This window comes from Solanum verrucosum, unplaced genomic scaffold, assembly GCF_900185275.1.
Source record: "Solanum verrucosum unplaced genomic scaffold, falcon-dt-bn FXZP01000108.1, whole genome shotgun sequence".
Classification (NCBI taxonomy): domain Eukaryota; kingdom Viridiplantae; phylum Streptophyta; class Magnoliopsida; order Solanales; family Solanaceae; genus Solanum; species Solanum verrucosum.
Genome location: NW_026020274.1, coordinates 5,100,819 through 5,117,821, shown reverse-complemented (window position 1 = coordinate 5,117,821; position 17,003 = coordinate 5,100,819). Strand labels below are relative to the sequence as shown.

The window sequence follows — 17,003 nt, the reverse complement described above, 5'->3', positions numbered from 1 at the left end:
TAATGGATCAACTTGTAATAGTCTCGGAGCAGGGACTGTTAAACCAACCTCATGTATTACCCCGTTATCTTTATTAGATCCTAAGTTGCTCGGACTCGGGTGCGGGTATCCGAGACGGATGCGTATCCGAGAGTCGAATTCGGCAAAATCCAAATTTTAAGATTCGTGGGTGCAAATTTGAGTATGGATACGGGTGCGGGGATACGGCTAAAAATTTTCAATATTATAAAAATATAGTTATGAAGATATTCTAAATTTGAAACATATGTTGTGATAAACTTACATGTATTTTGTAGAATTCAATCTTCCATTCTTCGAGATGAGATTACTCTTCCATTCTTCCTACAAAGACACAACAAAATAGAAACTAAACATTAAAAGCATTTACAAATTACAATAGAATAAATATAACTAAAAGAATCAATAAAAATTGAAAAGAAGAACTAACCTTAGAACATGGATAGTAACTCGTCTCTTGAAACAAAGCGAAAGTGAAAATACTGCAATTATTAAAATTTAAGATATACACAAGATAATTATCCACAATTTAGATATTCATAATTACTAATCAATATTCAATACACCAAGTAAAAGTGTAAAACATACTATTTAACAAAAATCAAGAGATTGTCTCAACTTAATCCATAACTTAAAATTAACATAACAACAAAATATTGTCAATTATCAAGTTATTTAATTAAGTTAGCTATCTCTTCCACATCTTCTTCAACTTCTTCCAAATCTTCAAACTCTTCCTCAAATATCACACCTTCAATTTGAGGTTCATCTATTGAAAGCTCGGTTAGATCATTAGTTGTCTCATCAATATCAAATCGATCTCCACCTAAAATAAATTAAAAAGAATAAATATATTAGAAGATTTTATATAAAAGAAAAAAGCATCATTTAAACTAAATAATTGAAGAAAATATAGACATACCAACATCCCAATATTTGCTTGGCCCATTTATATATTTCTCTTTCTTGCGAGACAACAACCGGAGATTATAATGTACAAACACTAAATCTTCGGCTCTTGAAGTTGCTAACTTATTTCTCTTGATATTGTGAATCAAAGAATATGTACTTCAATTTCTTTCACAACAAGAGGAAAAAGCCGATTGAGTAAGCAACTTGTAAGCTAATTGTTGCAAAAGTGGAGCCGAGACCCCATGATTTGCCCACCAAGAAAGAGAATCTTCATACATTATAGCCTCAATCATGTGAGGCTCACTAAAATAGCCACTTCCGCTACAAAAGGATCCATACTCCAATGAGACTTGTTTCATTTCATTAGAATCTTTAAAGTACCTTTGAAAGCACTTGACTCTATTCAATGAAATTTCACTATCTTCATTAGGAGCTAGATTTCGAATTCCATTCTCTCCTTGAAGCCATGATTCATGATAATATTTGGGAACCAAAGAATGTGCCATACAATGTAGAGGTGTGTTACTTTTGTTCCACCTAGCCACAAGAATATCATGAATAGTATCAAAAAAAATTGATTGACCGGAAATGAGATCTTTCCCTCATGCTCAAAGATGACTTTCTTGACCTTCTCAATCATTGAGTCCCATATATCATAGATGAGATGTAATTTTGGACCATCAATATCGACACTTCTTAGCATATCAACAATTGGTTCCGTAAATTTCAAGAAATAATCAATACTATCCCATTTTTCATCATTCATTATAAGGGATTTTATTTCACGTGTTTTGGCTTCAATTCCCTTATCGATAATTCCATTCATCATCCATGACCATTTTCTCCAAAGAAGATTTCACTTTGCGAATTTGGGTGGTCATAATGATGTGTGAGGCAAATCTTGTTTCACCAACCTTCAACAAACACAAATCCGAATATTTTTGAAAAAGTGCATGTGCCAAGTCATGATTCACAACAAAGTTCTTCAAATTACTCACTTCACTAAGTAACTCTAAAATCCATTTACAATTAGTAAAGTGAGGTGATTTTTCCGAAGGTTGGCACATACTTTTCAAAGCTAGATTCAAACAATGAACAACACAAGGAGTCCAAAATATATGAGGATATTTTTGCTCCACAATAGTACCGACAAGTTTCATATTACTTGCATTATCCGTAATAACTTGAACAACATTGTTTGAACCTACATTTTCTATTGCTTCAATAAATAAGTTAGCAATATATTCACCATCTTTTACGATTCCACTAGAATTGATTGAATTTAAAAACATTGGACCTCCACTAGATGATGCCATTATATTGATCAAAGGTCGTCTTTTAGTATCGGACCATCCATCCGAACAAATCGACAATCCTTTCTTTTTCCACGTACCTTTAATTGGTTGCAACTTTCTATCAATATGTGTTTTTTCTTGAGTTAAAAGAGTTGTCCTCAATCTATTATATGATGGGGGAATATAACCGGGAATGGAATTTTCGGCTAGAAACTTAGAATATTTTTTAAAATAAGGAGAGTTTGCAAAGTTGAACGATAAACCTGATGTGTAGAACATCCTAGCGGCTAATTTGTCGACCGTATTTCTCTCATAGATGCCGAATGATTTTCCTATAGCTCCACTACTCGAACTCTTTCTCTTTTTTTGTTGCATTAAATCAGTCCCCTCCGGAAGTGATATATAATCAGCTTTGTTTCTTGCATCAACTTGAACAACGGTTCTTTTTCTTTCGGCTTGTTCATGCTCCATCTTCAAAGTCGCATATATATCACCACTACTTTCTTTACATATTTGAACACCATGACCCGATAATCTCAAAAGATGTGCTTTCATCCTATTATATGATCCTGTAACTATTTTATTGCAATAGTTACAAGACCATGCTCTATTCCCACCCCCATTTGGAGCAATCGAAATAACTTTCACATGATTCCATAGAGGTTTATCATCAAAATCTACTCCTACACTTTTTGTAGGTCTCATAAAATATTTTCCTTTTTGACTACTTGATGCCATCTTGTTAAACAAAGGAAGATGAATTTTTTTTTGGTTTACAGTGAACTTGAATGAAAAAACAAAGAAGAAACTACTCTACTGGAAAATGAAAAGATTTTTGGTTTTAGGAGGGAAAAGTTGGTGACAATGGAAAGATTTTTGGACTAGTTGATGGCTGATGGGATGTCATCTTTTTTATGTTACTCTACTTGGAAGACTTTTTGAGCTTTTCTTTTTTTCAAGAGGGATGTATGTATTGTGTACATATATTTTGACTATTTTAATTTGAATTGTTTTTATAGTTCTAATAGAAATAAAATTATTTTATCTAATTTTAATTTATATGAGATCGTTTGGATAGAATGTTTTTATCTAGCAAGACATGATCCTTGATCTGGATATGATATATATATATATATATATATATATATATATATATATATTTCTAGTATTTCAATAGTTCGAAGGTTATAATAATAGAAAGAATCAAAAGATCTAGTAAGACGGGATCCTTAAAGCGCTTGTATTGATAGGAAGAATTAAGTGATCTAGCGAGACATGACCATTGATCTGGATATGATATTGTGCGTGAAACTATATATATATATTTTATTTTTATTTTTTTCTACTATTTTGATAGTTCGAAGTTTGTATTGATTGAAAGAATCAAAAGATTTAGTAATTTAGTAAGACAGGATCCTTAAATCGCTTGTATTGATAAGAAGAATTAAGTGATCTAGTCAGACATGATCCTTGATATGGATATGATATTGTGCGTGAAACTATATATATCTATATATATTTCTAGTATTTCGATAGTTTGAAGCTTGTAATGATAGAAAGAATCAAAAGATCTAGTAAGACGAGATCCTTAAAGCGCTTGTATTGATAGGAAGAATTAAGTGATCTAGAGAGACATGATCCTTGATCTGGATATGATATTGTGTGTGAAACTTGATTTGGTTTGGTTTGATTTTTCTCTTTTCGATTTGAAATTTTTCGGTTCGATTATTTGGTTATGTCAATAATTAGAAACATAATCAAAGTTATATTTGCAATTTTATATATATATAATTTGGTTTTTTTCGATTTCTCCCTTCTTTTTTCTAGAATCCGTAACCAAAACAAGAAATCAATCAATATAAATATTAATCCAAAATTAAATAAAAAAATTAATCCAAATTAGAATTCGATTCAAATTTATGTAAACTAAAATATTTACATAATAATAGTAATATTAATCAGTAATTAATTCATGCAAGTAAATATTTACACATAAAGCACCTTTCTAATAAAAATCTCTAAAATATTGTTAGATCCCATTTTTCAATCCAACTCGTCCTATTTATATGGACAAAATATTTATCTTTCAAAATATTGTTCCCTTCTTTCCTTTTCTAACGTCTCTTTTCCTATTTTCTTTATACATGTAAATTGTAATATTTCTTCATTTCATTTTCTCTTTATATATATATATATATACACATATATATAATAGGAGAGGTGATAACGCTTACGTGTCAGCACCACAAAAAACAATAATTGTTATTAATTAAAATAATTAATTATAAAAAATATTTTTTACTAAATAATTATTTAAAATGACACGTGTCATTTTAAAACTTCCCACTACTCCACAAGTTGATAAAGTATATAAGTTTTTTTTTTAAAATAATAATTAAAATTGTTCTAAAAATATGCAGTTGTAACGTGTTAAATTCCATTTTTTGTGGAAAGGGAAATTTAATTACCTTTACGTAACCTTTTTATTTAATACTCTACGATTAAATAATAACTTAAATATGGTGATTAACGTTTGTGTGTGTTTGATTCCCTTTTTTTGTGAAAAATATTTTAAATTAGTTAAACTTTATTATAAATTTAATTTGTTAGATATGTTCTAAATAAGTTTATTGAAAAATTATTTATTCATTAAATGCATTGTTGTTGATAATTTTTATTTCAAACATCTATTGAAAAAGCTTCAACAATGATAATGATGAAAAATGTTGTATAGATAAATAAGAAGAAAGAGAAAGAAAATTAGAAAAAAACGAAAGTTAAAAAAAATAAATAGGCAACTCACTCTCTCAAAGAGAGTGAAATACACTCTTCATGCCAACTCAACACTTAAGGGTTATTTATTCCATTTTAAAGTAATTCAGGGGGGTAATAGAACTCCCGTAGAAAAGAAGTGTGTAGTTGAAAATCCGGTAATAGGTTGGGGGGTCATTTGACCATTTTCGACACTGGTGCGGGTGCGGGATGCATGTCGGATTCGGTCAATCCGATCCGGACACTTTGACCGAAGCCGAGAAAAGATTTGGGGAAGAAAAAATCAGTTTCCGGCAACGTAAAGAGGACAAAGCTTGAAAAAGTACAGAGAATAGATGAAAGAAGAGAAAATCAGTTTCCGGCTCCGGCGACGTGACGTAAAGAAGACAAAGTTGAAAAAGTAAAGAGAATAGAAGAAAGAAGAGTTTTTCTTCAAAAAGTAAAGGAAATAGAGTCTTTTTTTTAATCTTTCTTGAAAATATATGTACACAATACATGTACCCTTGAAAAAAGGAAAGATAAAAGAGTCTTCAAGTAAAGTAGTGTCAGAAAAAGAAACATCCCATCAGCTATCAACTATAAAGTTTTTTCAGTTGGAAATAGAGAAAATGGCCAAATGACCCCCCAATCTATAACTGGATTTCCAACTACACACTTATACTTTACGGGGGTCCTATTACCCCCTGAGCTATTTTAAAGTGGAATTATTTCATCCCTGAAATGGCATTACCAGGCATCTGTCTTGTGGTGAAATACATGCACTTGACACATGTATTTCATCATTTAATGAATTTTTTTTAAAAAAAAGTCTCCTCTTTCCTCTTTCTTTCTTCCCCAATCATTTCTTCAACCCTAACTATACTAAACACCATTGTTTACGTCAATAAAATTATATATCTCTAACATTTTATAAAAACGAAAATTCAACTCACCTTTTCATCTACTCTGAATCTCTAAACTCTAGAATATAGCGATCCTAATTAATCAAATCTTTCATCCAACTAATTCAACAATTTTCCACATTTTTTTTACATTTCGTTCGATTTTGTTCCTTGACAATTTCAGATACACATTAAATGGGTCATGAACATTCAAGATCAAATTCATCCCTTGAAGATTCCGCCGACAACTCAAAATAATCGCAGATGAGAAGACCAATTTGTAACACCAATTTGAGAAACCTCTCTCTCTTCTCCATTCTTTATTATTTCTCCCTATAAAATTTTCATGATTAATTTATAATTTGAGTTTTTGATTTTGATTCTTCATGGATTTTAGGAGAACATGTAGGATCCTTCTTTCAAAATGTAGAAGAAATTGTTTTGTTTTAGTTTCTTTTATTAAGTTTGAAAATATTTTTTAAATATACAATTACTTTACTTTGATTTTGTTACTCTTGAATCCATCACTTTAAAAAAAAAAAAATTAATGGGTATGTTTTTTAAAAAAATTAAATTTAATTTGTTAGATATGTTCTAAATAAGTTTATTGAAAAATTATTTATTCATTAAATGCATTGTTGTTGATAAAAAAATTTTAAAACACATACCCATTAATTAATTTTTTTTTAAAGTGATGGATTCAAGATTAACAAAATCAAAGTGAAGTAATTGTATATTTAAAAAATATTTTCAAACTTAATAAAAGAAACTAAAACAAAACAATTTCTTCTACATTTTGAAAGAAGGATCCTACATGTTCTCCTAAAATCCATGAAGAATCAGAATCAAAAACTCAAATTATAAATTAATCATGAAAATTTTAGAGGGAGAAATAATAAAGAATGGGGAAGAGAGAGAGGTTTCTCAAATTGGTATTACAAATTGGTCTTCTCATCCACGATTATTTTGAGTTGTCGGCGGAATCTTCAAGGGATGAATTTGATCTCGAATGTTCATGACCCATTTAATGTGTATCTGAAATTGTCAAGGAACAAAATCGAACGAAATGTAAAAAAATGTGGAAAATTGTTGAATTAGTTGGATGAAAGATTTGATTAATTAGGATCGCTATATTCTAGAGTTTAGAGATTCAGAGTAGATGAAAAGGTGAGTTGAATTTTCGTTTTTATAAAATGTTAGAGATATATAATTTTATTGACGTAAACAATGGTGTTTAGTATAGTTAGGGTTGAAGAAATGATTGGGGAAGAAAGAAAGAGGAAGGAGGAGACTTTTTTTAAAAAAAAATTCATTAAATGATGAAATACATGTGTCAAGTGCATGTATTTCACCACAAGACAGATGCCTGGTAATGCCATTTCAGGGATGAAATAATTCCACTTTAAAATAGCTCAGGGGGTAATAGGACCCCCGTAAAGTATAAGTGTGTAGTTGGAAATCCAGTTATAGATTGGGGGGTCATTTGGCCATTTTCTCTATTTCCAACTGAAAAAACTTTATAGTTGATAGCTGATGGGATGTTTCTTTTTCTGACACTACTTTACTTGAAGACTTTTTTATCTTTCCTTTTTTCAAGGGTATATGTATTGTGTACATATATTTTCAAAAAACACTCTCTATTTCCTTTACTTTTTGAAGAAAAAACTCTTGTTTCTTCTATTCTCTTTACTTTTTCAACTTTGTCTTCTTTACGTCGCGTCGTCGAAGCGGGAAACTGATTTTCTCTTCTTTCTTCTATTCTCTGTACTTTTTCAAGCTTTGTCCTCTTTACGTCACCGGAAACTGATTTTTTCTTCCCCAAATCTTTTCTCGGCTTCGGTCAAAGTGTCCGGATCGGATTGACCGAATCCGACACGCACCCCACACCCGCACTATTGTCGAAAATGGTCAAATGACCCCCCAACCTATTACCGGATTTTCAACTACACACTTCTTTTCTACGGGAGTTCTATTACCCCCCCTGAATTACTTTAAAATGGAATAAATAACCCGTAAGTGTTGAGTTGGCATGGAGAGTGTATTTCACTCTCTTTGAGAGAGTGAGTTGCCTATTTATTTTTTTTAACTTTCGTTTTTTTCTAATTTTCTTTCTCTTTCTTCTTATTTATCTATACAACATTTTTCATCATTATCATTGTTGAAGCTTTTTCAATAGATGTTTGAAATAAAAATTATCAACAACAATGCATTTAATGAATAAATAATTTTTCAATAAACTTATTTAGAACATATCTAACAAATTAAATTTATTTTTTTAAAAAAACATACCCATTAATTTTATTTTTTTTAAAGTGATGGATTCAAGAGTAACAAAATCAAAGTGAAGTAATTGTATATTTAAAAAATATTTTCAAACTTAATAAAAGAAACTAAAACAAAACAATTTCTTCTACATTTTGAAAGAAGGATCCTACATGTTCTCCTAAATTCCATGAAGAATCAAAAACTCAAATTATAAATTAATCATGAAAATTTTATAGGGAGAAATAATAAAGAATGGGGAAGAGAGAGAGTCCGCCTGCAAATATGAAGAGTCCGCGCAACATAGATTAGATCTACCAAAATTTGCCTTACAAGAAACCTTAAGTGTTATATCTCTTTCTTTCCCGGTCATTGTCTGTTTCGTGATCTTACAACGAATCAGGTTATTGAAAAAGGACATGTATCCGATGATCTCTACATCCTTGATGAGTGTGAATCTCGATCCGTTGCCTGCTCTAGTGTTGTGTCTCCATTTGAAGCACATTGTCGATTGAGTCATCCTTCTTTACCTATGTTGAAGAAACTTTGTTCTCTGTTTCAAAATATTTCTTCATTGAATTGTAAGTCATGTCAATTTGCAAAACACCATCGCATCTCATTAGGTTAAAGGGTTAATAAATGAGTTGAGTCAGCTTTTGAGTTAGTTCATGGGGACCATGTCCTGTTGTTTACAAAACTGGGCATAATCATAAATAGAATATATTGAGGGATTTTCTGATTTTGTTTCCGTAGATAGATTTGATTCTGATTTTGTTTCCTTAGACTTGATTGTACACATGTAAATAACTCTCATTCTTTGAATGATACGTGTAGGAAGATTGTTCCATTGTCTATGGTTCTACCTTTATCTGAAGCAACACATTGATGATGAAGCATTTTTTAATAGTTGTAATATAATTACACAATGGATGGTTTGAACGACTAACGTGGGACTTGAATTTGCATGGATTGTCCTATTTTGTGTGCCGGAGATAGTTCTAATTCATGTATCTTCATCCTGAATTATTTGCAGATATGGACTAAGCTTAATGAAGTTGGTAGTAAAATGATTTCTGTTTCAAGGAGTCTTTCAGAAATATCAAAGGGTTGTTTCCGAGCTCAGGTATGTGGTTTCTTACTAACACTTGGTTCATTGAGCTGCTTCCGTCTTTTGCACACAATGCTGGTAAAATTAACTATGATTTTAACCTGTTACCTCTTTAGTTCAGTGCAAAAGTGGAGGCAAGTCTTCTTTTCCGTCATGCTTTTGTGTTTCTGTTTTAGTAGTAGACTATTGGTTATTTTGGTTGTTCTCTGGAAATTTGGTTGTGGCAACTGGCAAGTGCATGTCACCAACCAAGTACTTGCAGTTATTCCAGATTTCTTGGGGAACCACTCAGGCAAATAATGTTACCAAGCTCCTAGAAGGTTCAAATTCCAGCAGCACCAAAATTACGTTAGGTGATTTCTTTTCATGCGTTTAAGCATCGGTGCTGAGTGTACCTGTGCTAGCTTAAGGTATTACCTAATGGAATAGTCGAGGTGTGTGCAACTGGCTTGAACACCACCATTTTAAATAAAAAGCTTGTCGTATACTTATTTTGCTTTCAAACCTTGAGGTCCACATCATTGGAATTATCTCTTAGTTTAAATATGAAAGTATAAAGTCAAAAAATTCTTGCTTTTGGCTGGACTCAGTGTTGCAGCTTGATATCTACTCTATGAAACCCATAAAGTAAAAAATCTGAGGGATTGCCTTGGCATTGTATTTTATTTCTTTCTACAACTTGAAACTGCAGATATATTTAAGTATTAGAATTCAAGTTTACTATGTTTTCTTTTCTTTTTGATGTTGACAGTTAGTTGCTAAAATGGAACAAGCAGAGACCTATGGTGTAAATAAAAGATGTGCTTGTCAATGTTTGTGGGGAGAAAGAGAAAGCGGATGGTGGGGATAGTTTAGCTTGTGATTCATGCGAGGAGATTTATCATCTCTCTTGTGTTGAGCCTACTGTTAAAGAAATTCCTGTAAGAAGTTGGTATTGTGCCAAAGGAATGGAATCACCCCATGACAACTGTGTAGTATGCGAAAGACTCACCACGTCTAGCTCAGTGATAATTGAAGATGAGGTTGAAGACCTTACATCTGAAGATATGGTTCTGGAATTGGAGGATAGCACGAATGGTTTAGTGGATGGTGAACTTAAACTCTGTGAAGGAGTTGAGGATTCGCCCTGTTGCAATGTGTGTACAACTGAGGGGAGGCACGGTAGAAAAATGGTAACATATAAAGTATATATTTATTTATAAAATGTAGTTGACATATAGTTGTGTCATGTATATCCATGAAAATAGGTATGTGATATACATGTATAGTAAAGAACTCATAGATAGATACTTATAGTTGACACATTTTTTTATTTAGACATTTTAGTTAAGAATTATATTATTTAAACACCTAAAAATGAGGCTGAATTATATCATTTTGACACGTTTTGCTGACTTAGTAATTTGTGTAATTTTCCCCTCAAATAAGCACATAAAAAAACTAAGTGAAAAATCGAACCATCTTTAAGTGGTTATTGATAAATTCTGTCTATACAATGTAATATACATGTGTGGAGGATCGTTTTTCAACTCTATATTTTGATTCCAAATCAATCATATACTTGTGCAAAAAGAAAGTTAACTTCACATGTAAAAGAAATGCATCATAAATTTGTATCCTATGACAAAATAATATGAGAAACAATATTATGCACAAATAACCTCGTGCTTGACTTCATTTTTTTAAAAACAGTATTTTTAGAAGCTAACGAATTGAATCTTATCAATAAGTGAAAATTATTTGTCTTTTTTGCTAATTGTTAATTCAAGATATAACTATTTCCTATGAATTGTGATAAAACAAGGGATCACTCTTCATATCAAAAGAATTCGGCATGCTGCTCTATGACTCAATTGGATTGAATTTTTAAACTAAAAATAATAATAATTTATTATACTCTATAAGTTTATTTTGTAGTGATATTTTTAAATAATTACAAAATATAGTTATATCTTACATCTTAGCATATATACCTTGATATTCACATTTTAGATTGAAGGCACAATTCTTATACGCGTGCGTGTATTGTGTATATGACATTAATATACATATATAGACATTATAAGTGCACGTATATACAATATACAATATCAATTTATATACATTGATATTCTATGCACATTCATACAATATCGTATATGTTATATTTTGAAGGAAAACTTTGTTATGTTTTGAAAAAAAAACTATTACTGGAAATTTTACTTTTAAATTCAACAAAGACTTTCACAATCAAATGCATCCCTGTTGAGGATCAATATGAAACGTTTTAACCAGAAACAACGCAATATAAGTATTTGAATTCAGATTAAATGTTCTTCACATTTGTATATCACAATTAACTTGAGAGGAAGTATTGAAAATCAAAGGAATTCAAGAAGTCTTGCGATAAGATTTGTTTAATTCATATTGGATCCACGAGGAAAGAAATATTTTCTTGAAACTAGAGAAGTGGTTGACACTACACGAATAGGTTCTAAGACAAAGGTCCGAAGCCACTTGAATTACATACGGGAATACTAATACAAAGATTTTATTTGCCTACCTAAAAGCTAGATAGGCTAGAAACAAAATCTCCTCCATTTGTATGGCACATGGTGAAAGACTGACTGATGCAAATCGAATACAATAGGAATTTGTGAGTTTCTTTCAAGCCTTATAGGGGACTAATGCCGAAGAGTTGCCATGTTTGGACTTTAATATAACGAGGGATGACACTTACTTGAATAAACACCAACAACAACTTTTGGTAAATGAGGTAACCATAGAAGAGATCCTACAAGCACTGAATGAGATGTCAAATGAAAAAGCTCCAAGTATTGATGGGTTTGTTGTAGAGTTTTTAAGATAATACTGGAAGCTGATAGGAGATGAGATCATTCAAGCGATTCTCCAATTCTTTGAAATAGAAAAACCGCTAAAAGAGGTTAATTATATTACTGTGACTCTGATCCCCAAAGTGTCAAACCCCAGCTATGTCAAAGAGTACATGTCAATTGTTTGTTGCAACACGATGTATAAACTAATAGCCATAATAATCACCTCAAGATTGAAGTTGGTTATCGATTACTTGGTAAGTCCATCTCAGTCAGCTTTTATAGCTAGTAAGAATACACTAGATAATGTGATTGTGGGACATAAGCTAGTCAAAGGCTACACAAAAAGAAGTATCACCAAGGTGTTAGATCAAAGTAAACGTCAGAAAGACCTATGATTCGGTGGAGTGATCCTTCTTAAAGATGGTACTACTGGAATTTGGACTCCCATCTAGGTTTGTGAATGTAATCATGACATACGTGTCTACAATAAGTTATTCTTTATTTATTAATAGAGGTCCTACCCCACGCTTTGAAGCTAAGAAAGGATTGAGGCAAGGGAATCCATGTCCCCGTACCTCTTTGTATTGATAATGGAATACCTAAACAGAACATTCAAGCAGTTCAGACATAACCCCTCACTCAAGTACCATCATAGATGTGGGAAGCTGAGAGTGATACATATATGCTTCACAAACGACCTGATATGTTTTTCAGGGCTCACAGATTATCAATTAATTTAATATTGCAAGCATTTAATCATTTCCCAGAGGTTTCACGACTAAAGGTAAATTTGGAGAAAAACTCACTATACATTCTTGGTACTACACATGAATTCAAAGAATAGATATTAAGAGATATCCCTTTCGCCGTAGGAGAGCTACCTTTTAAATGTATTGAAGTCTCACTATCCCCAAAGAAGATCACAGTACATCAATACACGAAACTAGTAATTTAAGAGATTGCGAGAATTAGATGTTGGACTACTAAGTTCTTCTCATATAGTGATAGAATTCAACTAATCAAGAGTATCCTATTTGAAATGCAAACATATCGGGGACAAATATTTCTAATACATAAGAAGGTCATAGAACTCACCACAATTATCTGTTGGACCTTCATTTGGACAGGCAACACCGAAACATCAAGAACAATTATGGTAGTTTGGGATACACTATGTAAATCCAAAAGTGCAGGAGGCTTGAATATGATTGATTTTTCAAGTGTGGAACAAGGCAACTATTAACAAGCTTTTATGGGGTTGTATCCTTCTAAAAACACTTTTTGAATTCAATGACCACATCATTTCTACATAAGAGACAAGATTTAATCATAACGGAGACTACAAAGCAAGCCTGCTAATTGGTGAGGAAGATCTTCAACGCTAGAACATGGTTAAACTGGTACATAGTGCTCACAAAACGGCAAAAACTCTCAAGAAAAGGAAAGTATAACATTAAAGAAGTTGTAACACTGCGGGAAAATGCTAGGGTAATCTAGAGCTTAACATATAGTCTAGTAGTCTAATGAAGTTACTACGTAAGGTGAGGGTCTTAAAATAACTTCCCTAACCTAGTACCAAGGTCCTAGAGCTTATACGTCAAGGCAAGGCTACCACAAGGACCCCTCAAGGATCCTTGATGAGAGCCAAGAGGTTGCTCCAAAAGCTACCAAATGCAGCTTCATTCACGAGCCAAAGACCACGAGGCGTGGACTGACTCACGCCCCGTAGATGGGAGTCATGAGTCCAACCTTAGCCTCCACCAAAATCCCCCAAAAATTCCTTGTCTCAGCTCCATTCCATGGACGTGCAACAAGGTCCGTGGACCAGCTCACACTCCGTGGATAGGCCTCGTGAGTTGAGACTTAGTCTACTCACCATGGCCTTGAACCTCCCCTCTCTGACCCAAACGACGGTAGCATAGCACGCGCCGTAGTCCCACCTACGGTCCGTAGGTAGGGGAGTCGTGAACGTGGCCTGCACATCTGTCAAGGACTCGGCCTAGGTGAGGATAGTTTGGTAATTTACTAATTAATTAAGTTAGGGTATGGGACGGTTATATTTAGTTATTTTAAGTATATTAAAGTATTTTTCAGTATTAAACAAGTCTTTTAACTCTCATAACTCTAAAATATCTGCCAAATTCTCTATTCTCTCTAAGAAATTCCTCAATTGAAGAACAAATGAGAAGGTCAAGATTAGGGTTCAAGCGTCAAGATCTTCACTCAAATTTCGTGGGTTAACATCAAACAAAGTATGGGAACCTTGATTCATGGAATACTTTCCTCGATGAAGCCCTCAAAACTCAATTTCGAAAATGGGTTTTGATTTTTCAAAAACTAGGGTTTTCATTCTAGTCAAGGGTTCTTCCTAAAAACGATTTCATTATATTATTTGATGTAAATTATGGGTGATTTGACATTTTAATGGTGATTTTATAGTAAAACTCCCCATGAACCCATGAACTACCCCATGACTCCAATTTCATGAAGTTCAATGAAGGTATTGATGCAAGGTGATTTCTACTATGTATTGTGGTTATGTTAATTTTGTTATGAAACCTTGCCTTGTTCATGTTGATGTTAGTATATCCTAATGTAAGTGTGAGACTTGGTTCATGACCTTGCAAGGGGTAAATTGTGAAGGATAGTTTATGATTGTTGATAGTTATTGATAAACTTATGACCTCATTTGAAAGGTGAGAATCCTATGATTATTGTGTGAACTGAGGTGTTGTTGGAAGACTAATTTCCCCTGTCCTTACACATGTTTATGTATAAATTATCTAGGATGATGTTGATGTTGTTGTGTTGATTGAAGGGCTAGTTCTCATGAAAACACTATGAATAATGAGGTGAAAGTTACTCACCCTAAAATGATGATTCTAACGTGAAAGGTAGTTCTCACTTAAATAAATCTATGAGCTATTTAGTGAGTTGTATTGAATGAAGAGTAAAGTATGCCTTCACACATGTAGATACAATTACATACTAATTATGTATAATTGGCAAATAATGCTTAGTGCTGAATGGATATGGACAATGAGGAAAAGGCCCATCCGTTAATGCAATAGGTTGGGTCATCTATAGTAAACTCATGAGATGTAAGCTCCTCTGCTAATGCAATAAGTTGGGTTTCTAGTAGCAATATCCCTATCCCATAACTATGTGCCAAACATAGGACTTAGCTAGTGGATCCACTTAAAAGCTAAATATAATTAGTTCTACCTTCGGCAAGTAAGAACGCCTTCTTTCGGTGTGGGGTTATATGACACCGGATTCCATGTAGCTCACATGGTCTATGTTGGTTATGGCTAATATTCCCTAATGACAATAAGATAATGAATATGATAGGAACTATACTATGACTTCTTAATGGGTTTACTTGGTAAGAGTGGGGGTATGGGACTTCACTTTTACATTGCACAAGGAAACTTAATAGGATGTTTTGGAATGGTTTCCTTATGGTATGATAAGATATGAATAAATGACTTCCTTATGTTTAGTTCATGTACTTGTATAATTCCTCATTTATGACTATGGATTATGGTAAGCTTGAAGATTAAGGTAATGAATATGTGGCTTTAAGGAATGCTTAGTAAGGTTGGTATTATGGGATGCCAACCATACATTGCATAAGTGTTCTTAGAGGTTTCTAAGGTATTGATATTACTATGTTATGAGTCTATTGTGACTATAGCTTATCTTTTATGTTTGCAATGTATATTGGTTGTCCAAACTTAATAAATGCATATTTCCAAGAAAAATGTCCTATTTAGCATATTTAAATGTTTTTATGCATGTTTCCATACTTGGTACATATTTGTGCTAACCCTTTCTTTTCTTCATACTATGAGTGTAGGTCCCGGACGTTGATCTATTACTTCCCTCTTCAAAGTAAAGCTTGGGTCGACTATTCCCTAAGTTTTGATAAGTCCTCCATTTCAAGGACCAGTTGTTCTATTTCAGTCTTAGCTTTACTAGTACTTTCTTATATTAAGAGTTTCATTGATGTAAAGGGGTAAGTCCCTAATTCCGTACTCTTATGTTAGATGGTTTTGAATGAGACAAATCTAGTATTTCCAAAACTCTTTGTTTATGAAATTTGCAATTTGACTTTTGTTTAAAAAAGTTTTAATTTTTCTACATTATTTCTTATGACATTATGTGTATGAGTATGCTAAGGGCTTGTATGCGACCCCTTCGGGTTCAACTACTTCATGTTACGTCTAGGGGGTAACCTCGGGTCATGACAAACTTGGTATTAGAGCATAAGGTTTTGAGAATAATATTTAGGATTGATGTCTCATGAAACCACGTCTAATAGAGGCTCGTTCATGAGTGTGAAGCGCGCCACACTTTTGAGTGAGAGGCTATATGATGTTTAGGAAATTTCCCTTATTTAATCACTCTCTATTCGTGCTTGAGATCTTATCCCTATGATCTCCTTTCTAACCTTTTTCTTACGATTATAGGAAATGAATGCAAAGAGAGGTAATGCAATGAGAGGGAAAGAAGAGAACGTCAATGAGGGGAATCCTCCCCAAGCTCCTCTGAATCCTCAAGTGTCTGATGAGGTGGGGGCTATGACTAATGTGGATATTAGGACGACTCTCCAGACCCTGACTTAGGCTTTGACGGATCAAGTCACTAGGAATGCAAGAGTTCAACCGAATCTGAATGCTAGCACAACCGCTTCCAAGATTAGGGATTTCACCAGAATGAATCCCCCTACCTTTTATGGCTCCAAAGTGGATGAGGATCCACAAGGCTTTCTAGATGAAGTGTTGAAGGTGGTTGATGCTATGTGAGTGACTAATCGTGAGAAGGCAGAATTGGCCGCCTACCAGTTGAAGGACGTAGCTCAGGTTTGGTATGAACAGTGAAAAGGGGAGAAGACTATGAGAGAGGGTCCTATTAATTGGGAAGCATTCAAGTCGGC

The 17,003-nt window shown here is 33.0% G+C and overlaps 1 long non-coding RNA gene across 1 annotated transcript; it reads right to left on the bottom strand.

Moving 5' to 3' along the window:
- Window positions 1–540: 540 nt before the first annotated feature.
- LOC125834009 (uncharacterized) lies at window positions 541–1,729 on the bottom strand. The gene is made up of 2 exons (XR_007443320.1): window positions 941–1,729; window positions 541–844 (listed from the first exon to the last, which is right to left on the bottom strand). It is a non-coding gene; the product is annotated as an uncharacterized LOC125834009 (long non-coding RNA).
- Window positions 1,730–17,003: the final 15,274 nt, after the last annotated feature.